At 40.8% G+C, this 22728-nt stretch overlaps 1 protein-coding gene across 1 annotated transcript in view; it reads left to right on the top strand.

The window, feature by feature from the left end:
* Positions 1 to 22728, top strand: part of pde1ca (phosphodiesterase 1C, calmodulin-dependent a) — a 427725-nt gene that overhangs the window by 163539 nt on the left and 241458 nt on the right. The window lies entirely within an intron of this gene.

The following is a 22728-nucleotide window of genomic DNA, read 5'->3' as shown; positions in this document are numbered from 1 at the left end:
CAATGCATTCCACAGAAAGCAAGAGATCTCGTACTACGCTAGACAGAACTCCAGTGAAAATGGCCTTCCAGCTACAAAAGACAGTAATCAGCTAATAAATAACCTGTACCGTCTCCTTTGACAAAGGATCATCTGGACTCGAAACATCAGCCCTTTTCTCTCTTCACAGATGCTGCCAGACTTGAGATTTTCCAGCATATTCTCTTTTGATTTCAGATTGCAGCATTCGCAGTGACTTGATTTTACTTCTTGCTAGTGAGCCAATTTTGGATCCCGCTTGCCACTTTTGCTTGCATCCGTGTATGTTTATTTGTCTGACCAGTCAGGCATGCAGGACATTGTCAAAATCTTACAAAACTCCATACCTTCTTCCTTAAATGACCTCATTGACCCTTCTTGTCATAGATCATTATGACTCTAAAGGTGTCCTTTTTGCCCCTCGAGTCTGCCAGTCTCTAGAGCAAATTAGTCAATCCCATTCCCTAATTTTATCCTGCTAGCCACACAAGTTTCTTTCCCTCAGGTTCCCTCATATCCAATTTCCTTTTAAAATCGTTTATCATTTCAAATTCCACCACACCCTCATGGACAATGAGTTCCAGGTCATTACACCTTGTGAAAAATAATTCTTTCTTCCATTCTCTCCGACATCTTTTGTCTTGTCTGTGTTCCCTAGTCTTTGTATTATCAATTAATGGGAACATCTTTTCTTCGTCCACCCTATCTAAATTATCACAATCATGCAACACCTCTTTAAGATTTGAGCCAAGGAGAACAACCCCAGCTTCTCCAAACTGACTTTGTAGTTAAATTTCCTCTCCCCTGGAAGCATTCTGGCAAATATCCCCTGCAGATTCTGAAAAATATTATTTTTGGTGACCAGAACTGAGCATGATACTCCAGCTGTGGCCTAATCAGAGTTTTGTAAACATTCAGCATATTACCTCCATCCACTTAATCAAACACAACCTTCCCATAATAAATTAACTTTAATTGTACTTGATTATTTTAAAAGAATCTACTGTAAGGAAAGACAGTGGACAAGCAATGGAAAATTCAAGGAGCAAGTAGGTAAACTTCAAAAATTGTTTATTCCTGTTTAGCACAGGGTGGTAAGGGAACTGTGACCAAACCATGGCTTGCAAGGCAAATTAGAGATAGTATTGGTTTCAAACAGAAACTTACAAGTTGGCAAGAAAATTCTGAGGATTGGGGCCAGTTTAAAATCCAGCAAAGGAGGACCAAGGAATTAATTAAATTGCTGCAGGCAGATTTGTTCTAAGCTTTCAACAGGGAATTGGATAATTATTAGAAGAGAAAGGATTTACAGTGCTTCAGGGAAGGGACGAGTTGAATTGCTCTCATGCAGAGCCATTACAGACTCTGTGGTATAGTTATTCCCTGATTTTACTATTCTAAGGTGCCTGATAATTAACCAGGAAGGCACAGGCATGGCTGCACGCCCTCGCCTCCATGGAGGAGACGGTGCTGGCGACTCTTTGTATGTCTGTGACTGAGTCTGTAAGCAATGGTGGAGCTGAAACCATAAAGAAAGATATATTCCTCTCTCTTCCACTTTTCTCACATTCCACTTCCCTCTCAGCCCACAGTCTGTACTGGTTTACAGAGCGCAGATTGTGGCACAACCCACAATCTCTTCTGATAAATTATAAGTGGTTTACACATGCACATCATTTTTTTATTCCACTGTCCTCATCCCAACCCTACCCTGTGCCTTCATCTTTTCTGGTGTCAAAGCGGGCCGAGGGATCAGTCACGAGGAGGCATAGTTTTAGGTTGAGGAGCATGAGATTGAGTGGATATGAGAAAAAACCTTTTCACTCAGAGGGTGGTAGGAATCTGAACCGCACTACCTGGGAAGGGAGTGGAGGCCAGCAATCTTTAAAAAATATTTGGATGAGCACTTGAAATATCATAATATTCAAGGATATGGGACAAGTGCAGAAAAATGGGATCAACATGCATGTGTTTAATGTGTTACGGTAAAAAGTCTCACAACACCAGGTTAAAATCCAACAGGTTTATTTCAGAGTGCTGCTCCTTCATCAGGTGAGTGGTCCTGTAGGAGCTTGACATTCAAATGGAATAAATGAGAGTGAAACATTGTCACTCGATTTCAGGCAGTTATTAACAAGGAAACTGATACTGTATGTACTTTGGAGAGTAGTCTTGAGGTAGGATCTGCACCAAGTGACATGAGTGGGCTGCAACAAAAACATGTTAGGAGTTAGGATAGAGTGTAGGGTCTGTGTCAGCTACCTCAAATGTGAGGTTGTGTATGAATTCAATTGCAGAGGCTTCACATGAAGAGTTTAAAGAGGCAGAATAGAGAAAAATGCTGTTGAAGATTCATACAGACAGACTGCTTGCACTGGCAAGCTTGCCAGAGAGCCTACTGCTCATGCCAAGGATAAGGTGAAGCCAGTTAAACTTGGCACAGGGTTTTGAGCAGGGATTGAAACTGTTCTTTTCTGGTTTGGAGTTAGTGGCAAGTTCAGTATGTGGACACATTCATGGCAGATGCAGTAAACATGGATAGATATGAAGTTAGAAAAAACAGAATGACAGTATTATTTAAATAGTGATAGTTTGGAAATGTTGACGTACAAAGGGATCTGGGTGTCCTTGTACATCAATCATTGAAAGCAAGCATTAGGTATTGTAAGCAGTTAAAAAGGCAAATGGTATGTTAACTTTCATTGTAAGAGGACTTGAATACAGGAGCAACGATGTTTTACTGCAACTGTTCAGGGCCTTGGTAAGACCGTACCTGGAGTACTGTGTGTAGCTTTGGTCTCCTTGTCTAACAAAGGATATTCTTGCCATGGAGGGAGTGCAGTGAAAGTTCACCACACTGATTCCTGGGATGGCAGGATTGTCACATGAGGAGAGATTGGGTTGATTGGGCCTGTATTCATTGGAGTTTCGAAGAGTGAGAGGGTCTCACTGAAAAGCATAAAATTCTGACAGGGCTGGAGAGATGGAATGCTGTTTCCTCTGGCTGGGTTGAGGAGATGTCTAGAACAAAGGGCCATACACTCACAATAAGGAGTAGGTCATTTAGAACTGAAATGAAGAAAAACTTCTTCATTTGGAGGGTGATGAACCTGTGAAATTCTCTACCACATAAGATTATGGAGGACATAAAATCATAGAGTCCCTACAGTGCCGAAGGAGGCCATTTGGACCATTGAGTCTGTGCCAACTCTTCAAAAGAGTATCTCACCCAAGCCCAACCCCCATTTCATTCCTGCAACCCCATGCATTTACCATGACTAATCACTTAATGTGCACAGTTTTGGACTGGGAGGAAACTGGCGCAAACCAAAGGAAACCCACGAAGACATAGGGAGAGCGTGCAAACTCCACACTGTCACTGAATACATTTAAGAAGAAAATACATGGATTTATAGATTCCAAAGATGTCAGGGAGTATTGGGAGAGCATGATGGCAAAAGGCACTTGGATAGAGAATCAACCATGATCATGTTGAATGGCAGAGCAGGCTCAAAGGGTCAAATGTCCACTCCTGCCCCTGCTACTAGTTTCTATGTTTTCATGTAATCATAAGAGAACACAAGTTGATTTACTTACAATGTATTGTCTAATAGCCAATGTCATAAGCATATATGGAGATGCCGGCATTGGATTGGGATAAACACATTAAGAAGTCTCACAACACCAGGTTAAAGTCCAACAGAACTATTTGGTAGCAAAACCACTAGCTTTTGGAGTGCTGCTCCTTCATCAGGCGAGTGGGATATCGGTTCACAAACAGGGTATATAAAGACATAAACTCAATTTACAAAATAATGGTTGGAATGCGAGTCTTTAAGGTAATCAAGTCCTAAAGCTATAGACAATGTTAGTAGAGAGAGGGTAAAGCACAGGTTAAAGAGATGTGTATTGTCTCCAGCCAGGACTGTTAGTGAGATTTTGCAAGCCCAGGCAAATCGTGGGAGGTTACAGATAGTGTGACGTGAACCCAAGAGCCCAGTTGAGGCCTTCCTCATTTGTGCAAAACACTATATTTCAAGTGCAACCTAACTAAGGTTCTATAAAGCTGCAACATGACTTGCCAATTTTTAATCTCAACACCTGGCTGATAAGGGCAAGCATGCCGTATGCCTTCTTGACTCCCTTCTCCACTGGCGTTGTCATTTTCAGTGATTTGTGTGCCTGTACATCCAGATCCCTCTGCCTATCAATACTCCTTAGGGTTCTGCCACTTGCTGTATATTTCCCATCTGTATTCGACCTTCCAAATTGCATTACTCACATTTGTCCGGATTAAACTCCATCTGCCATCTCTCTGCCCAAGTCTCTAAACGACCTGTATCCTGCTGCATGCTCTGATGGTCCTCATCACTATCTCTAGTTCCAACGACCTTTGTGTCGTCCACAAACTTGCTAATCAAACCAGTTACATTTTCCTCTAAATCATTTATATGTATTACAAACAGCAAAGGTCCCAGCACTGATCCCTGAGGAATGCCACTTGTCAACTTGTCATAGCCCTCCATTCAGAAATTCACTCTTCCCCTGCTACCCTCTGCCTTCTATGAGCGAGCCATTCTGTATCCATCTTGCCAGCTCACTTATGATCCCGTACAACTTCACCTTCTGTACCAGTCTGCCACGAGGGACCTTGTCAAAGGCCTTACTGAAGATCATGTAGACAACATCCACTGCCCTATTCTCATCAATCATCTTCGTCACTTCTCGAAAAACTCGATCAAGTTAGTGAAACACAACCTCCCCTTCACAAAACCATGTTGCCTCTCATCAACAGGTCCACTTATTTCCAAGTGGGAGTAAATCCTTCCTTGAAGAATCCTCTCAATAATTTCTCTACCAGTGACGTAAGACCTACCTGTAATAGCCTGGATTATCCTTGCCACCCTTCGGAACAATATTGGCTGTTCTCCAACCTTCTGGGACCTCTCCCGTAGTCAGTGAGGACACAAAGATTTCTCTCAAGGCCCCAGCAATTTTCTCCCTTGCCTCTACCAGTATTCTGGGGTATATCCCATCAGGCTTTGTGGACCCCCTATCTTAATGTTTCTCAAGATCTCCAAAACTCCTCCTTTTTGATCTCAACAGCAATTTTAGATATTTTGTATAAAGTACTTATTTAGTACCACGTCCATTTCCCCTGGGTCCACGCATAGATTCCCTCCCCTGTCCTTGAGTGCACCAACCCTCTCCCTGGTTATCCTCTTGCTCTTTATATCTGTATAAAAAACCTTGGGATTTTCCTTAATCCTGCTGGCCAATGACTTGTTGTGATCCCTTTTAGCCTTTCTTGCTTAAGTTTCTTTTTACTTTCCTTGAATTCCACACTTGCTTCATGTGTCCCCAGCCTCCAAGCCTTGACAAATGCTTCCTTTTTCTCTTTGACTAGGGTCACAATATCTCTCGTTATGTAAGGTTTCCAAACCTTGCCATAGCTATCCTTCATCCTTACAGGAATGTGTCGGCCCTAAATTCCTATCAACTTACACTTGAAAGCTTCCCATCTGTCCCCAATCTACATTCTTCAATTCCTGCTAATATTGTTGTAACTATCCTCCCCCCAATTTAGCACTTTCACCTTCATTTATCTTTATCCATAAGTATCTTAAAGCTTACTGACTTGTGGTCACTGTTGCCGAACTGCTCCGCGACTGAAACGTCAACCACCTGGCCAGGCTCATTCCCCAATATCAGATCCAGCACAGCTCCTTCCCCAGTCAGACTATCTACATAACGTTTCAAGAAGTCCCCCTCAATGTTCCTTACAAACTCTGCTCCTGCAACTGAGTCCTAGTCAATATAGGGGAATATCCAAGCAAAAAGAGTACCTCTGATCTCTCTGGTATTATTGGTTGAATGGTAAATTGGGAAATATTAAATAATGTCACCTGTCCTGACCCAAAAGCATTCTGATGCAAAGAAGTTTAGGACCACACTCACCTTCACAGCTACAGGCAACTCTGTCCTTGGCTGCCACTGATATTGCAGGTCTATCTGCAACAATCCTAAAATAAGAGGTGGCAGGGTTCTGTAAGCATACCTTTCATAAAATGGAAATTCACAGACACTGTACCTGGGGATAAGAGAAGGGCTCCTAGAAGCCTAAGTGCATAAAGTCCCCCTCCACCACCTTGCTTTGTGAGTAGCTTGCCCTTTCCTTTCCTACCTCTGTTCCAGCTCTGCCTCATGCTGCAATGCAAGTATTAGTACAGATATTATACCATGACTGGGAACAAGGGACCGGACTAGACCCATGCAGTGCAACCAAGTCCAGCTACACAAAAAGGATTGTCCACTTCATCAACCATTGAGTGCTTCCACAAACTTGAACAGAAATAGTAAAGATTATCAGCAACTAACCTGTGAGTGGTTGGTGATCTCTTAATTAGCACTTGTCAAAGATGTTTGGTCCATATGGGAATTTTTCCTGTTGTAGCTGGCATGTTCAGCATGTTTAATGGATGTTAACTGGAGTGGCAATGTCATAACTGGGAAATTGTAATGATCTGCCTGCTCTGCATATTTCTGACACAGGCTAACACCCACATTAACACCTTGCCAAGATTTTGTGGAGTGTGTGTGCGGGTGGGATTCAAGCCATTTTTGTATCATTATAGCATCCATAGTGCAGAACCAATGGGCACCACAGAGTCAAATTTTACTGCATGTGATGCAGCAATAATGTGTTTTCACAACTGACGTAGAGATTTTTATTCATAAGGAATATGGATCAAAGGTAGGTAAATGAAGTTGAGAGACAAATCAGCCATTGTCTAATTGAATAGTAGAGCAGGCCCCTTCCTGATGCTGCTTAGCAATTTAACTAGAATGATTGGGTAATCTTCATGCAGTGGCAGGGAGGAGTGAAGGAAATGCACACAAAATATCTAAAACTGTTTTCTTTAAATCATAAAGAAAAAAATGCACTGATAAAGTGCACTGCTTACCTGAAGTTTATTTAATATCGTTACAAGTGCAAGTACACTTCAATGAAGTTACTGTGAAAATCCCTTGGGTGGGAGTTAAGGATAAGCAGAACATGAGCACGTAACATATACTGCCTCAATAATAATCTAACCTTGCCATAGCCAAGATCAAGTTTCATTTTACCATTGATGTGTAATGTCATTGATAGGATTCCTCCAACAAATGAGAGCCTGTAATCTTCAAGTCTAAAAAGCCTGATAATGCTATAGAGGAGGCAAAAGGATAATTATAGATGTAGAGGTTTCCCCAATTTTGGAAGATCAGCTCTTCTGTAGGCTTTGCTAGTGATCAAGACTGCAAAGCAATGAAAATGTTGAGATCTAATTGGAGGGTCAGAGAAAATTGTAAACACCTCCTCACTCTATTGTTATGATCGTTGGCCCCCCCGCCCAAGCTGTTGGTGAGGCCTAGTTCAGAACCAGTAATATTCTGTTTAAGTAGACAAAGTTTGCGATTCAGAACAGTTACTAAGTGAAGAATAGCATGAGATTCCATGCTTTTGAATAAACATTATCCTACAAGATCAGAAAGATGTTGCCTGGACTGGGAGGCATGCCTTATGAAGTTAGGTTGAGGGAGCTGGGACTCTTTTCCCTGGAGAGACGAAGGTTGAGAGGCGACCTGATAGAAGTTTACAAAATGTTGAGAGGAATAGATAGGGTGGACTCTCAGAGGCTATTTCCCCGGTTTGAAATGGTCGCTACGAGAGGACACAGATTTAAGGTGCGGGGAGGGAGGTTCAGAAGTGATGTTAGGGGGAAGTTTTTCACTCAGAGGGTGGTGAGTGAATGGAATCGGCTGCCGTCAGTGGTGGTGGAGGCGAACTCGCTGGGGTCTTTTAAAAGACTTCTGGATGAGTATATGGGGTTTAATGAGATTGAGGGTTATAGATAGGTGTGTAGGTTGGTAGGTGATGATGTGATCGGCGCAACTTGTGGGCCGAAGGGCCTGTTTGTGCTGTAGTGTTCTATGTTCTATGTTCTATGTTCTAAACAAAATATATATCTTATACTCCAAGATTCAGGTTAAGTATAAGGTAGATGTGAATTAACAAGTGTACTGTGGTCAAACACATCACACTGGAGAATAAATGCTAAATGCAACCAAAATAAATTCCATAAATTTCTCAACAACCCACCCAGACATTAGTTACATTGAGTCAACCAATCTCATTGAAATTTTGTCTGTTTCACAAGGGTTTCCAATCTTCAATTTTGAAAATCTCACCTTAGAATTCTCTCCACAAGTGCCAGCTCACTTGTGGAGAGAATTCAGACCAGCTCACATGGTTTCAGTCCCAGGATTACGTTCTGCTGGATTTCCGAATATACTCCAGCACCTTACAGGAAACACATTTCAGACCTTTGGCCATGCCGAGCAGGACAATACTGCTCCAAATGGGCATCTTTGCCCCAACAGCCCACAGCCTTCAGCTGCTTTCTTAAATCATCAGATCTTGAAGTCTGTAGCCCTTTCTTATTTTCTCTGCCTTTTTTTTAAGTTAACTGGGACCTGTTTCTCTCTCCTGACTTTGTAGCTTACCTGGGACTTCCTTTTCCCTGTCCCTCTCCCTGGGACACTCCTGAGTAAATCTGACTTTTACATTTATTCATGGGATGTGGGCATCGCTGGTTGGGCCAGCATTTGTTGCCCATCCCTAATTGCCCTTTAAATGAGTGGCTTTTTCAGAGAGCAGTTGAAACCTAACCACATTGCTGTGCGTCTGGAGTCACATGTAGACCAAAGGTAGGGATGTAAGATTTCCTTCCCTAAAGGGCATTGGTGAATGAAATGGATTTTTATAACATTCGGCAATAGACATTAGACTTTTAATTCCAGGTTTTTACTGAATTCAGATTTCACCTATCTTGTGGGATTACCAGAACATTACCCTGGACCTCTGGGTTACTAGTTCAATGACAACACCACTATTCCACTTTTACTCACTGACTGACTTAAAAAACTGAATCCCCAGAAATATTATTCTCTGACCGTCGAAATGGTCTGGTGACCTATGACAACACTCCAAGAGCATTTGTTAAGCATTGGAACATCTCCGTAATCTGCTAACCCAACAGAAAGAAATACAGAATGGATCTCGTAACTTCATGAACAGATCACAGGCTAATTTCCATCTTCCTCTAAGAAGAAGCAGGAAGGGTCAGTAGAAAGATGGCAAATGGTATGTTGGCCTTCATTGCGAGAGGTTTCGCGTACAGGAGCAGGGATGCAATTATATGTGGCCTTGGTGAGGCCACACCTAGGATATTGTGTGCAGTTTTGATCTCCTTTTCTGAGGAAGGATGTTCTTGCTCTCGAGGGAGTGTAGTAAAGGTTTACCAGGCTGACTCCAGGGATGGTGGGACTGATGTACGAAGAGAGATTGACTAGATTAGAATTGTTTTTTGCTGGACTTCAGATGAATGAGGGGAAATCTCATAGATACTTGTAAAATTCTAGCAGGACTAGACAGGGTAGATATTGGGAGGATGTTTCAGAGAGTGTGGGGGGGGCAGTGTCCAGAACCAGGGACCACAGTCTGAGGATACAGGGTAGACCATTTATGATGGCGATGAAAAGACATTTCTCAGCAAAGAGTGATGAGACAATGGAATTCATTACCGCAGGAACTAGTTGTTACTAAAACATTGGATGTATTCAAGAGGTGGCTAGATATAGCACTGGGGGTGAATGGGATTAAAGATTATGGAGAGAAAGCAGTATTAGGCTTATTGATTTGGATGATCAGCCATGATTGGGCTGAATGGTGGAGTAGGCTCAAAGGGCCGAATGGCCTCCTCCTGCTCCTATCTTCTATGTTTCTATAAGAATTAGGACCGATCCTCTCTCTAATTTATATTTGTACAATGGTACCAGTGACTGTCCTGGAAGGAGTTTAAGACAGAATAAAAAGCAGGATAGTTCCATTCTCCAATGTGATCCTATAGAAGCATTGGATCAGGAATAGACCATTTAACCTTCAAGCCTGTTTTGTCATTCAGTGAGATCATAGCTGATCTTTCTCTAATTCCATATACTCTGCCCATTTTTGGGTGGACTCATGGAGAATAATCCCATTACTATTGCAAGAAGTAAGATAAGAATCTGTTTTCAGCACTGATGTCCTGCAACTATGATAATAAAAGTTGAAGGAGCGCCTCACGGAAAATGATCCTATCTCTGTTCAGATTGTGAGCCCCTTACATCAAAGAGAGGGAGTTAGTCCAACTAATGACCCCTCATTTTATGAAGCACAAAAACTGAAAAAAATCATAAGAACATAAGAAATAGGAGCAGGAGTAGGCCATCCAGCCCTTCGAGCCTGCCCCGCCATTCAATAAGATCATGGCTGATCTGTCGTGGCTCAGTTCCACTTTCCCGCCCTCTCCCCAGAGCTGTTCCCTGTTTGCTTGAATTAATTCATTGGCCAGAAAAAAACTCTGCCAATGGGGTTCACACCACATCCCTGGTGAAGCAGATTTGATGGAACTGGAGCACTACTGAGTAATTTTCTGGTGATTCACTCTTTACCTTTTCCATAGCAATATTGCCATCGGATGGGAGTAGCTCGCTATATGCAAAACTCAAAACATCCTACCAAGGTGAAAGTCTACTACAGTGGAATATCAACCATATTGAATCCATTTTCAAGAATGTTTCATCTTATCCCTAAAGGAACTGTTTCAGATTTTCTGCTCTTGGCACAGGCTTGTTAAACATGTTGGATATTATAGAGTCTGGCTTCTCACTTTTCAGCCCTGGCTTACTTTTTCGACTTTCTAATGCTTAGCCAATGAAGACTGTGGTATGATGTGATAGGTATTAGTGTTAGCAAACCCACTAATAATTTACAATATTATTAGTCATGGATATGACATTATACGGATATTCAAAAATGGGTATCAACATTTTCTTTTCTCAGGTATTACTACATGAACACTAAATGCTTTCCTTACTGGACCTGCTGCAACAGTGATTTTAACCTTGCTTATTTTGAACAGGTTAACTCCTTCCTCCAATAAAATAGGAACAAGAATGTAATACCAACACATTCAGTGATTACTTGCTCATCCTTGCACGATACAGCTTCAAACCTGTAGTTGAAAATTTTTAGACTTGGGTGTTAACATTTGTTACCATATTTATTAATGTGTGTACAAAATGGAGCTGTTCCTCTCTTTATATCGAGATCTGTTGTGCTTAAATATGTTAAAGCTCAGCAACTTTAATTATTATATATATATTATATATATTATATTATATTATATATTATATAATATATAATATATGTAGAGTATAGGGCTAACGGTAGGACTCTGAATAGTGTTGATGAGCAGAGGGTTCTAGGTGTATATGTGCATAGATCCCTGAAAGTTGGAAATCAAGTCGATAAGGTTGTTAGGAAGGCATACGGTGTCTTGGCGTTTATTGGTAGGGGGACTGAATTTAGGAGCCGCAACGTCATGTTGCAACTGTACAAAACTCTGGTGCGTCCGCACTTGGAGTATTGTATACAGTTCTGGTCCCCACATTATAGGAAGGATGTGGAGGCATTGGAGAGGGTGCAGAGGAGGTTTACCAGGATGTTGCCTGGTATGGAGGGAAGGTCCTATGAGGAGAGACTGAGGGATTTGGGGTTGTTTTCGTTGGAAAGAAGGCGGCTAAGAGGAGACCTTATTGAAACATACAAGATGATTAGAGGTTTAGATAGGGTGGACAGTGATAGCCTTTTTCCTCAGATGGAGAAAGCTAGCACGAGGGGACATAGCTTTAAATTAAGGGGTGGTAGTTATAGGACGGATGTCAGAGGTAGGTTCTTTACCCAGAGGGTGGTGGGGGAATGGAATGCCCTGCCTGCTGCAGTTGTAGATGCGCCTAGTTTGGGGGCGTTTAAGAGATCTGTGGATAGGTTTATGGATGGAAAGGGATTGGTTTAGAATAGAGGGTCATTGCTTTTCTCTTAATTGGTCGGCGCAACATCGAGGGCCGAAGGGCCTGTTCTGCGCTGTAATGTTCTATGTTCTATGTTCTAACTAAAACTGGCTGACAAAAAACTGGTTGGTGAGCATGACAAAAGGTCTTATCTAATAAGGAAATAATCATACTGGGTGTCTTGTGGGCCCTGTTCCAGATCACTAGTGAGAGGCTATTGGGCTCAGAGGATTTCATTTCAGCTACTTACAAATTCCACCAGTGCTTTTTACTGCCTTTGACAAGTCATAATTAATTGCAGCTCGGAGGCTGCAGCATTCACTGAAGTAAATCCTTTTGGTTCAACAGATTTTTAGGTGTTTTACCTTGAGGTAATGTTGTCAGTATAAATTGTTTCTTTGGGTATAAGAAAGACTGCAATGATAAAAAATTGAGTTCATAAAGTGCGATGATTTGAAAGAATTTCACATGAGCATCAGTACATGTGTGAATGTCCAAAATAAATAGGGAGTTTTGATTTTTCTTCAGAGTGCAAACATATATTAAATCTATAATAAATTGCAAAAGAGTGTTTATTTGGTCCTTTCCATTCAGTTATTTTCCAATAAGCTTAAAATATTCTTTCTATTACAGCATGCAGCTTTTAATTAAGATTTGCTTCATTGAGTGGTACCGTTTGTTTGTTCATTTAATATCTTTTTGGCATCAGAAATCAAAACCAAATATTGGAAATACAATGGCCCATAGTTTCTGGAACACTTAGAGCTAGGATCAAAAGCTGGTCAGAGAAATAGCTGGTAACAATGAACTAAGTGAATACCGGCCTCTGCAAGGCGCAGGGGTAGATAAAGAAAGCAGTTATAAGCAGATGAACATGTGTGCTGAAATGAATGGATTACAAGATCCATTCAAATGAAGAGTTGTGTAACTTAAATACAAAAATCCTGTCAGCTGTTTATTTTACTTTAGAGAAGAAGTTAATTTTAAGAAACTTGCTGCTATTCTCAGAATCCACTACTCATTCAAAGCACCAGAAATATGGTCTCAGCACCCCCCAACCCGCACCAACCCATTGATCTAGCTGACTCTCTAGCTGACCTACAATTTGCCCTAAAATAGACTTCATCCTATCCTCTAAATACCCTGGCCTGCCGAAGGCTGTCAAAAGAAACTTTTGATCCTGCTGCAATCTTAACTTCTTCACTATTCCCCCTTGGTGGATTTGTTTCCCTGGCTGAAAATTTACTGTAGAATTTGAATTCTTTCTCTTTACACTGGACCCCTGACAGCCATTTTCCTCTTTGCCCTGCCACATTCAGTGATGAAGCACAGGACAAACTGTAAGGGCAACTTCAGAACTTTCTGCTGGGTACTCTGTATTTCTGTGGCCCTGAGGTTAACTTTAATAAGTTTAGACCTTAACAATTTCTTGACAACATGGATTCGAAGGATAGGAATATTGGGATATGAGTATAGTTAGATGAAAAATGACTTAAGATGCATCCATTTCACCTTCTACTAGCCTAGGAGTTGGATATTGCAGTAATAATGGATTTGTTGACTCATCACAGCAATCAATCTCACTTAGTATACAGCAAACCCAAAGATGAGACAGATGAAACCTTCAGTTGTGGAAAGCTTTGAGAATCATTGGTCTGAAGTTGCTTATTCCTTCCAAGTATGCTGCATGTCATATCAGGTCTTTTCAGATTTAACTTTCTAAAAATTGAATCTGCCCAGATGCTCATGTCCTTTGGGAATTTTACACCGTCCTCTTCACAGTTTACAATACTTGCAAGTATTGTTTCATCCGCAGTGGCCATGGTGACAGGCAAGGAAATTCTGCACTGAGAAGGGTACAAAATTGACAAAGAGGCAGTGTTGAATAGACTGTTGGTAGTGAAAGTTAACGAGACTGAAAAAGATGCGTCCAAGGACATCAAAAGAAGTGAGCTTGGCAATTGCAGGGCGCTGACCATAATCTTCCAGTATTTTCTAGAATCAAGGGAGGTGCCAGAGGACTGGAGAATTGCAAATGTTATGCCCTTGTTCAAAAAAGTGGTAAGGACAGCCCCAGCAATTAGAGACCAAACAGTTTAACATCAGTGGCAGGTAAGCTTGTAGAAACAATTTTAGGGGATATAGTTATTACCACATGGAATAATTTAATTAGGAAGAGCCAGCATGGATTTCTAAAAGGGAAATTGTGTTTTGAGGAGGTAAAAGGCCAGTGAGGGTTATGCTGTTGATGTGGCATACATAAACTTTCAGAAGCCATTCGATGAAGTATCACACAACAGACTAGTGAGAAATATTATAGTTTATGGATCAGAGGGACAGTAGCAATGTAGACACAAAATTGGCTGAATAGTAGGAAGTAAAGGTCAAAGGTCATAGTATCTACAGTGCAGAAGGAGGCCATTCGACCCATTGAATCTATCCCATCCAGGCTCTATTCCCATAATCCCTCATATTTACCCTGCTAATTCCCCGACACTAGGGTTAATTTAGTATGGCCAATCAGCCTAACCCACACATCTTTGGAGTGTGGGAGAAAACTGGAGCGCCTGGAGGAAACTCCTGCAGACACGGGGAAAATGTGCAAACTCCATACGGTGACCCGAGGCTGGAATTGAACTTGCGTCCCTGGTGCTGTGAGGCAGCAGTACTAACTACTGTGCCATTGTGTCACCCACAATGGTCAATGGATATTCTGGGGAAGGTTTGTAGTGGTGTTCCCCACGGGTCTATACTAGCACTCTTAGTTTTCCTGATATGTATTAATAACTTAATTTGATATGCAGTTGGCAATTTCAAAGTCTGTGGATGAAACAAAACTTGGCAGTATTGTAAATTGCCGAGAGGACAGCATAAAACTTCAAGAACATGAACAAGTGGGCAGATAGGTGACGGATGAAGGTGAATGTGAAGAAGTGTGAGGTCATGCATTTTGGTAGGAGGAACATGGGGAGATAACAAAGGGTAAAAATTTTTAAAGGGATGCAAAGGAATTGGGTGTATGAGTGCATAGATTATTGAAATTGGACAGGTGGAGAGTGTGGTTAATAAAGCATATAGTATTCTGGGAATTATTAATGGGGTATAGAATATAAGAGCAAGGAGGTTATGCTGAACTTATATGAGACACTAGTTAGACCTCAGCTGGAATATTGTGCATAGCTTTGGATGCCACGCTACAGGAAGCATGCGAATACATTGGAGAGGGCGCAGAAGAGATTTACAAAAATGATTCTAGGGATGAGAAACTTCAGTTATCAGGGTAGATTAGAGAGGTTGGCGCGGTTCTCCTTGGAGTGAAGGCTAAGAGGAAATCTGATAGAGATGTTAAAAATAATGAGGCAGCTAGACAAAATAGATGGGGAGAAATTGTTTTCACTCATAAAAGAATTGAGAACGAGAGATATGAGTTTAAAGTGATTTGCAAAAGATGTAAGTACAATCTGAGACATACTTTTTCACACAACAAATCTGGAATTGTAGCAGAGGCAAGTTCAACTGAGGCCTTCAAGTGGGCAATAGATGATTACTTGAATAGAAGCAATATGCAGGGGTATGGGGAAAAGGCAGGGGAATGGTACTAAGTCATGGTGCTCACTTGGTCTGTGATGGTTTTCCCAAGACATTGTGACTTTTGTCCTCAGTTACAGAGGCCATCGGGATGATGCAAACTCCTGCGTTTTCCCTGCCCACTGTCTGCGGCTTAACCAGACCGTTTTGATAATACAATAACTTTCATAAACAGCAATCAAACTCAAATGTCCCCTGAGAGTGATTTGAGTTTTACTTCAGCATCTAAATTCTGCATGATTTTAATGTTAACAGAACATTGTGTTAATATTTAAAAACATTTAGCTAACTTCCAAATGCCCTGAAAATCTTTACACATCATTTTATTCTGACTGTCTTTAAACAAAGCAATGTGAGACTGCCTCCCTTCTTTAAATTCACTCATTGTCATTTGGATAGGAGATTAAACTGACTGTCTGTTTAGGTGGTTGCAAAATATCCAAGACAGAAGAGTGGGGAATGTTCCTGGCATCTTGGCCAATGTTCTCCTTGAATCAGTATCACTGTTGCCTGCCACACAGTCTGTTTTATCCTTAAACGGTGGACAAGTAACTACAAGTAGACATCTTGTTTGTACAACCAATACTTACTTAAACCCACACAATCAATAATCACCCATCCAACCAACAATAAGTTTTCTTACAGAAAATGTTAGAATTCAAGTCCAATACAAGACCTTGACTTAACTTTGTGTGATTGGCAAGTACCCAAGCAGATATTGGCCTTTATCTGTGTGCTGGTCTCAGTAGTCGTCTGCGTAGTCTGGTTCCTTGGTCTGGTCTGGCACTCTGGCTCTGGTCTTACTTCCTTGTTGAGGGTGGTGGCTCTCCTCATGTTAGTCATCGCTGGTGATGGTCACCATTGTTATATCTCGTTTGTGGGGTCAGAGAAAGAGAAAGATTCCTGGTTGTGCAGTACCCTTTATACCCCGTTTTGTTTCACGCTCGTTTTGGCCTTTGCCAATCAATTGATCAGGACTTGATCACCCTGATTGACAAGAGCCCAATCAGGTGCTACCACACCGATCTCTGGGTATGTCCCCAGTGGCCATGTCTGAAGGTGCTGGAGGCACATAGGTCACATACCTCCCTCCTAAGTAAGGGTTCACGGTGCCAGTGTGACCAGGAAGTCTCTTTCATCCTGGAGATGACCCATATCCTGTTTATTCACTCGTCAGGGTTGCAGCCTGTTTGTCTCTGTCTTTAAACTGCAACCTGTTGGTTTGGATCTTGCCGAATTGTCCCAGAGTGCTTTACAAATCGCTATTTTAGTTGGCCCGTTTGGCCATAGTCCCCCCTTTGATCCTGAACGCGAAGCGTGATGGATCACAAACTCAGGACCAGTATCAGTCAGGAATCCCCCAGTCACCCAACAGTCAAGGCCCAGGCATTGGCATGCACAGTAATAATACATCCCTACAACATATTGACATTCCAGAAGCTACAGACAACAACACTCTACAAATACAAATAATCACATATTCTAAGCACTATTTCAAGTTCAGAGTTATGCACAGGACAATAATAAATCATTGAGACAGAACACTTAAATTTGGATTTTGGAGGATCGTGCACTCAAAAGTGCTGAAGAGGTAGTTTAACTTTCCAAAGTATTTGTTATTTAAAAATGATCCAAATTTGCATAATAAAGACCTTTTGTCACAGTTACCATTTTTAGATTTAAACTTCCACAGTCACAGCTCAAAATCTATCTCCTTCTAGCAGACACATACTATGTTCTTTATGACTCAATTAACACAATGTAACCAAAGTACAAGTTAGAAGTAATTCAAATGATTTTCTACCAGTTTAATAAATTATAGAGGAAACTCCTCCATCATTCTGTCTACCAATTTTATTTATGAATAACATGATTTGCATAAATAGTTTATTTGTTCCTCTTTTAAGCATTTTAACTCCTGTAACCCCAAATAATCTAAGTACCAGGAAAAAAATCCCATCATCTGTTGTAAAGTTATTGACACTCTCCAGAGCCCTTAGCTTTTCAGAAAAAAAACTTCCAATTTAGTAGCATTTACATACATTGAACCAAACAAACTTTACATGTAAACATGAGGATTACCACAGATAACATTTACTCAGTATAGGAAAGTCACAAAACAAACAGATATTACTTTGTAAAATTATCTCACATCCAAATGGTTACATCATAAATTGAGAATTTGTTTCAATGCATCTCTCTTTGAAACACAAAACCCATACAGACTCTTTCCATTACCCTTTATTTGTCAAAATTAAACTTATTTACCTCTTTAGAATTTAGGTAACTTCCCATTTATAAATTGGTTATTTTGTGTGCTCAATTTATCCTATCAATTAAATGCCACAAACTGTAACGCTTAAGCGTAACCAATCACTTTAATTTGAAAGTTGACAGTGAGAAAATCTGAATGAGCCAAATTCTTCACGTCTCAATTATCACTAAGTTGTGATAAACAATCTTGGAGTCTTGAAGCTGCTAGACTTGTTATTCACAAGCCATTTAAAACAAAACACAAAAAATATAGTTGGCTTGGAGCCAGATGAATTAATTTGGTCTCAAAAACTGTCAAATTAAAAACAAAAACAAAAATAAAATTTACAACCTCCAATATATATAACTTTTAATTGCCGAATTAAGATGGTGAAATCTCTGCCAGTTAAAAAACATAAGAAATAAACCATTCCAATGTGATGATGTCACGATTTCTTCAAGACAAAGGAAGGAGCACATGGTTCCCTCCAAGGTTAAGTCCTTTCTTAACAAAATTCGAACTCAGGATTATTCAAAATTCAAATTGGTTATTTCAAACTTCAATTTATGTTCTTCGATTTTGGAATACGAAGAACAAAGAACAACACAGCACGGGAAACAGGCCCTTCGGCCCAACAAGCCCGCGCCGCCATTTTAACAAGTTTCACTTAAATTTCAGTTTACTTTCCAAAAATTGTGTTCAAAGTAATGTCCCACATGTATGCATATTATTTATGTATTTATATTCCATATCTCTTAAGCACAATCATGGCCACTGATTGTACTTAAAAGGTTAAGGGAATTCCAAAAATTTATTTCAATTTAATCCAATCCAATTTCCAATTTGTATTTAAACTCATTATCAAACCCACTGTTGTAAAATCACAATTAGGGGAAGAACATTAAAACATTAAAATAAACAACATAACAAAAACATCAACACAACCAGTTTATTAAACATACACAGACACACATAGAAGCTTCCAGCATGCATTCCACCTAATTTTTCATTCAAATCCAACACCCTAAACTGGGATGAAAATAAAACATTGGAAGAAAATAAAGAGAACAGATTAAGACAGTCGTCTTCATTCTTTTTTCTTCCAAACTGTAATTAAACTCAAAAACAGAAGTAAATTCAAGAAATCTTATACTTAAATTTTAACAGTTGTAACACTTGTTCAGCCCCTTTGAAGTTAAGCCAATTGCCCGCAATGAATACGCCACAAGAACAAACAGACTTTAACAACTCCTGCTCTCAATCTAATGCAACAATAATCACTTACATTTGACAAGCAACTAGACACAAACACACTGAAATACAAAACTACTCAAATTATTAGCTCAACCTTCGATTTTCTCTAATCAATTTTCCATCTTGCCAATTAATTTATAATATTTTCCTAGTAAGTTGAGAGAACATAGTTCCTTTCTCTTAAAATTCTGTAACACACACTGCACACTCCCTCCTTTAAAAAAAAACAAAGGACAACTTGGGGTTCTTTGTGATGTTAGTGAGGGTGTAAGCTCCTTACCCCACATGGTCTGTTTTAATGGGGTTCATGGGCATAACATTTTCTAATAACGCAAGACTGTCCATTGATGGGGATGGTTAAGTCTGCATTCAGAACTATATACAGTGCTGAGATTCTTTTAATTCCCTCCCAATCAACAACATCTCCTGGTAATTCCATGCCTTCCTTGCAACTAATAGTCACAGAATTCATCAGACCAGGAGCAAATTCTAAACTTGCTGTGGGATCAGGTGCCTCTGGAAAAGGAGATAGGAGTCCCCAGTTAATGTCATGTGCAAAATGGGCATTCTTTTCCAGATACAATCCACAACCCAATCCATAAACACCATCTCCCTCAGACTCAACTGCCCCAAACACAGACAGCATCCTTATCTGCATCGACAACTGAGATTTTAATTGATTAATCTCCTGCTGGAACTTGGAGTAATCAGAACTTGGATTCTTTTCACTAACTTGATATACTTTAAACTGACTCATAGACAATATATTTACCTCATTGTTTTGTTCTTGCTTATCTACTTTTCCATAAAATTACTTATTTTCTTCTCTTAATTTCTCAACTAACTCTCTCGTAATTTCTAACTCATCTTTTAACTTCATTTTTTCTGACTTCTCACTCCGTAACTCTTCTAAACTAATAATCACAATAACTTTACTCAAGCATTTTCCTTTATCTCTGTTCCTTTCATTAAAACACCTCTGACTCATGGATCCCAGATCCAAAAACTCTCTGTAAAATTCTACCCATTTCTCTAGGCGTAGTCCTAGGGGAACAAGAAGTGACTGAAAGGGTCCAGTGCCTGCTAATTTACCAATCAGTCCCTCTAAGTCAGTTAGTACCAAGGGTATAATGAACACCCCCTCTCTACTCCAGAGTTAGGCTTGAACCGTAGAGTTCATCCTTTCCCTTGACTAGCCTTATTTCAAAATCTGCCCTAGGAATCCCAGGCCCATTTCGGAATTGGCACAAGATTCTGCCCATAGGGGCCATTCTTTCTTCTTAGTATATTCCCTGATTTTTGTTTCCCATATTGCACACTTCTATGTCTCTATACCGTTTCCTGCCATTCTATATTTAACAACAGGGGGTAGGGAGTTGATCGGACTGTGGGTATAGCTTTGGACTGTGTTCCGGGACAAATCCCTCTGGGTGCTAATACAAACCTACAGAGTTTACCCTATCCTCCTTGTTAGTAACAGTGCATGCACAATAAACAATTTCCCGAAAGCAGTTACTTGTGCAATAAGGAGTTTACACCTGTCGACTCTGAGTTTTAAATAACCATTCAATATAGAGTCTGCGGGGTTCGATATTAGAGCAACAAAGTAACATCTTATCAAGCCCACCCAGGGACGCCACTGTTGCCTGCCGCACAGTCTGTTTTAACCCTTAAACGGTGGACAAATAACTACGAGTAGATGTCTTGATAGTACAACCAATCTTTATTTAAACCCACACAATCAATAATCACCCACCGACCAACAATAAGGTATCTTACAGAAAATACTAGAACTCAAGTCCAATACCAGACCTTGACTTAATTTTGCGTGACTGGCAAGTACCAAAGCAGATATTGGTCTCAGCAGTCATCTGCATAGTCTGGTCCTTTGGTCTGGTCTGGCACTCTGGCTCTGGTCTTCCTTCCATCTCAGGTGTGGTGGCTCTCCTCGTGCTGGTCTTTGTTGGCGATGGTCACCATTGTTGTAGCTCATTCATGGGGTCAAAGAGAGAGAGAGATTCTTGGTTGCGCAGTACCTTTTATACCACGTTAGGTTTCACACCCCTTTTGGCCATTGCCAATCAATTGATCAGGACTTGATCCCCCGATCGATAAGAATCCAATCATGAGCTACCACACCAATCTCTGGGTGTGTCCCCAGTGGCCATGTCTGTAGGTGCTGGAGGCACATAGGTCTCATACCTCCCTCCTAAATAAGGGTTCACAGTGTTCTTATGTCTGGTACACAACCCAGTGTGACCAGAAAGTCTCTTTCATCCTGGAGATGACCCATATCCTGTTTATTCACTCGTCAGAGTTGCAACCTGTTTCTCTCTGTCTTTAAACTGCAGCCTGTCATTATAGTTCTTGCCCAGTTGTCCCAGAGTGCTTTACAAATCGCCATTTTAGATGCCCGTTTGGCCACATCACCAAAACATATTAACTGGACATTCATCTCATTGCTTTTTGAGAGATTTTGCTGTGCAAACCAACAGTGTCTGCAGAACAACAGTGCCTACCCTTCAAAGGTGGATCATTGGCTGAGAAGCACATTGAGATGTGGTTAGCAGATGGAAGGTGCCAAAAAATGATTAGTCCTTTATTTGTCTCCAGTTTAATTGTGTACAAGATTTGACATTTAGCCACATAAAGTGACATTAGGTCAGAGAGGTAGGTTTTAAGGAACATTTTAAAGTGAGGAAGAGAGATAAGAGAGTTGGCTGTTTCAAGAGGGAATCCCAAAGTTTAGGATTGAAGTGGTGACCCCTAAATTTGGAGAAATGAAATTCAAGAATGCCAGAACTGGAAGACAGCAATCATCTCTAGAACTGTTGGAAGTTGTAGACAAAAAAAAATAATTATATTGAGGGACTGATAAACAAGGATCTGAATTTTAATATTAAGGTGTTGCAGAACAGAAAATGAACGTTGGCCAGCAAACACAGTCATCCAGATTCATACAGCTGAGGGTGAAATTTAACATTGCAGGGGTAACAAATGTCAAGGGCAAATCTGCCTCTACTTAGTCAGCTCACCCCACAGCTATTTAATGATTAAGTGGCTCAAGGTCAGTCAACCCAGATAACCCCTGCATCTGGGGAGGAAGACCTGCCTTTAAGAGCTGCTAGCTAATCAAATGGATAGCAGCTGTCTGGTCCAAACAGTGCCACCAGGAGCGATGCAGGAACCAGACATCAAGCTAAGTTTGATGGTTCCCCTGGCTACACAGGAGGCCCCAGAGGATTAGAGAATAGCAAATGTAGTTCCTTTGTTTAAGAAGGGTAGCAAGAATAATCCAGGTAATTACAGGCCAATGAGCCTTACATCAGTGGTAGAGAAATTATTGGAGAAGATTCTTCGAGACAGGATTTATTCCCACATGGAAATAAGTGGACGTATTAGTGAGAGACAACATGGTTTTGTGAAGGGGAGGTCGTGTCTCGTGAACTTGATCAAGCTTTTCGAGAAAGTGACGAAGATGATTGATGAGGGTAGGGCAGTGGATGTTGTCTACATAGACTTCAGTAAAGCCTTTAACAAGTCCCTCATGGCAGAGTGGTGCAGAAGGGGAAGTCGCATGGGATCAGAGGTGAGCTAGCAAGGTGGATACATAACTGGCTCGGTCAAAGAAGACCGAAGGAAGCAGTGGAAGGATGTGTTTCTGAATGGAGGGCTGT

Source organism: Carcharhinus amblyrhynchos, chromosome 8 (genome assembly GCF_965287045.1).
Source record: "Carcharhinus amblyrhynchos chromosome 8, sCarAmb.v2.hapA, whole genome shotgun sequence".
Taxonomy (NCBI): Eukaryota; Metazoa; Chordata; class Chondrichthyes; order Carcharhiniformes; family Carcharhinidae; genus Carcharhinus; species Carcharhinus amblyrhynchos.
The sequence above is the reverse complement of the archived record's forward strand: the minus strand, read 5'-3'. Positions and strand labels throughout refer to the sequence as shown.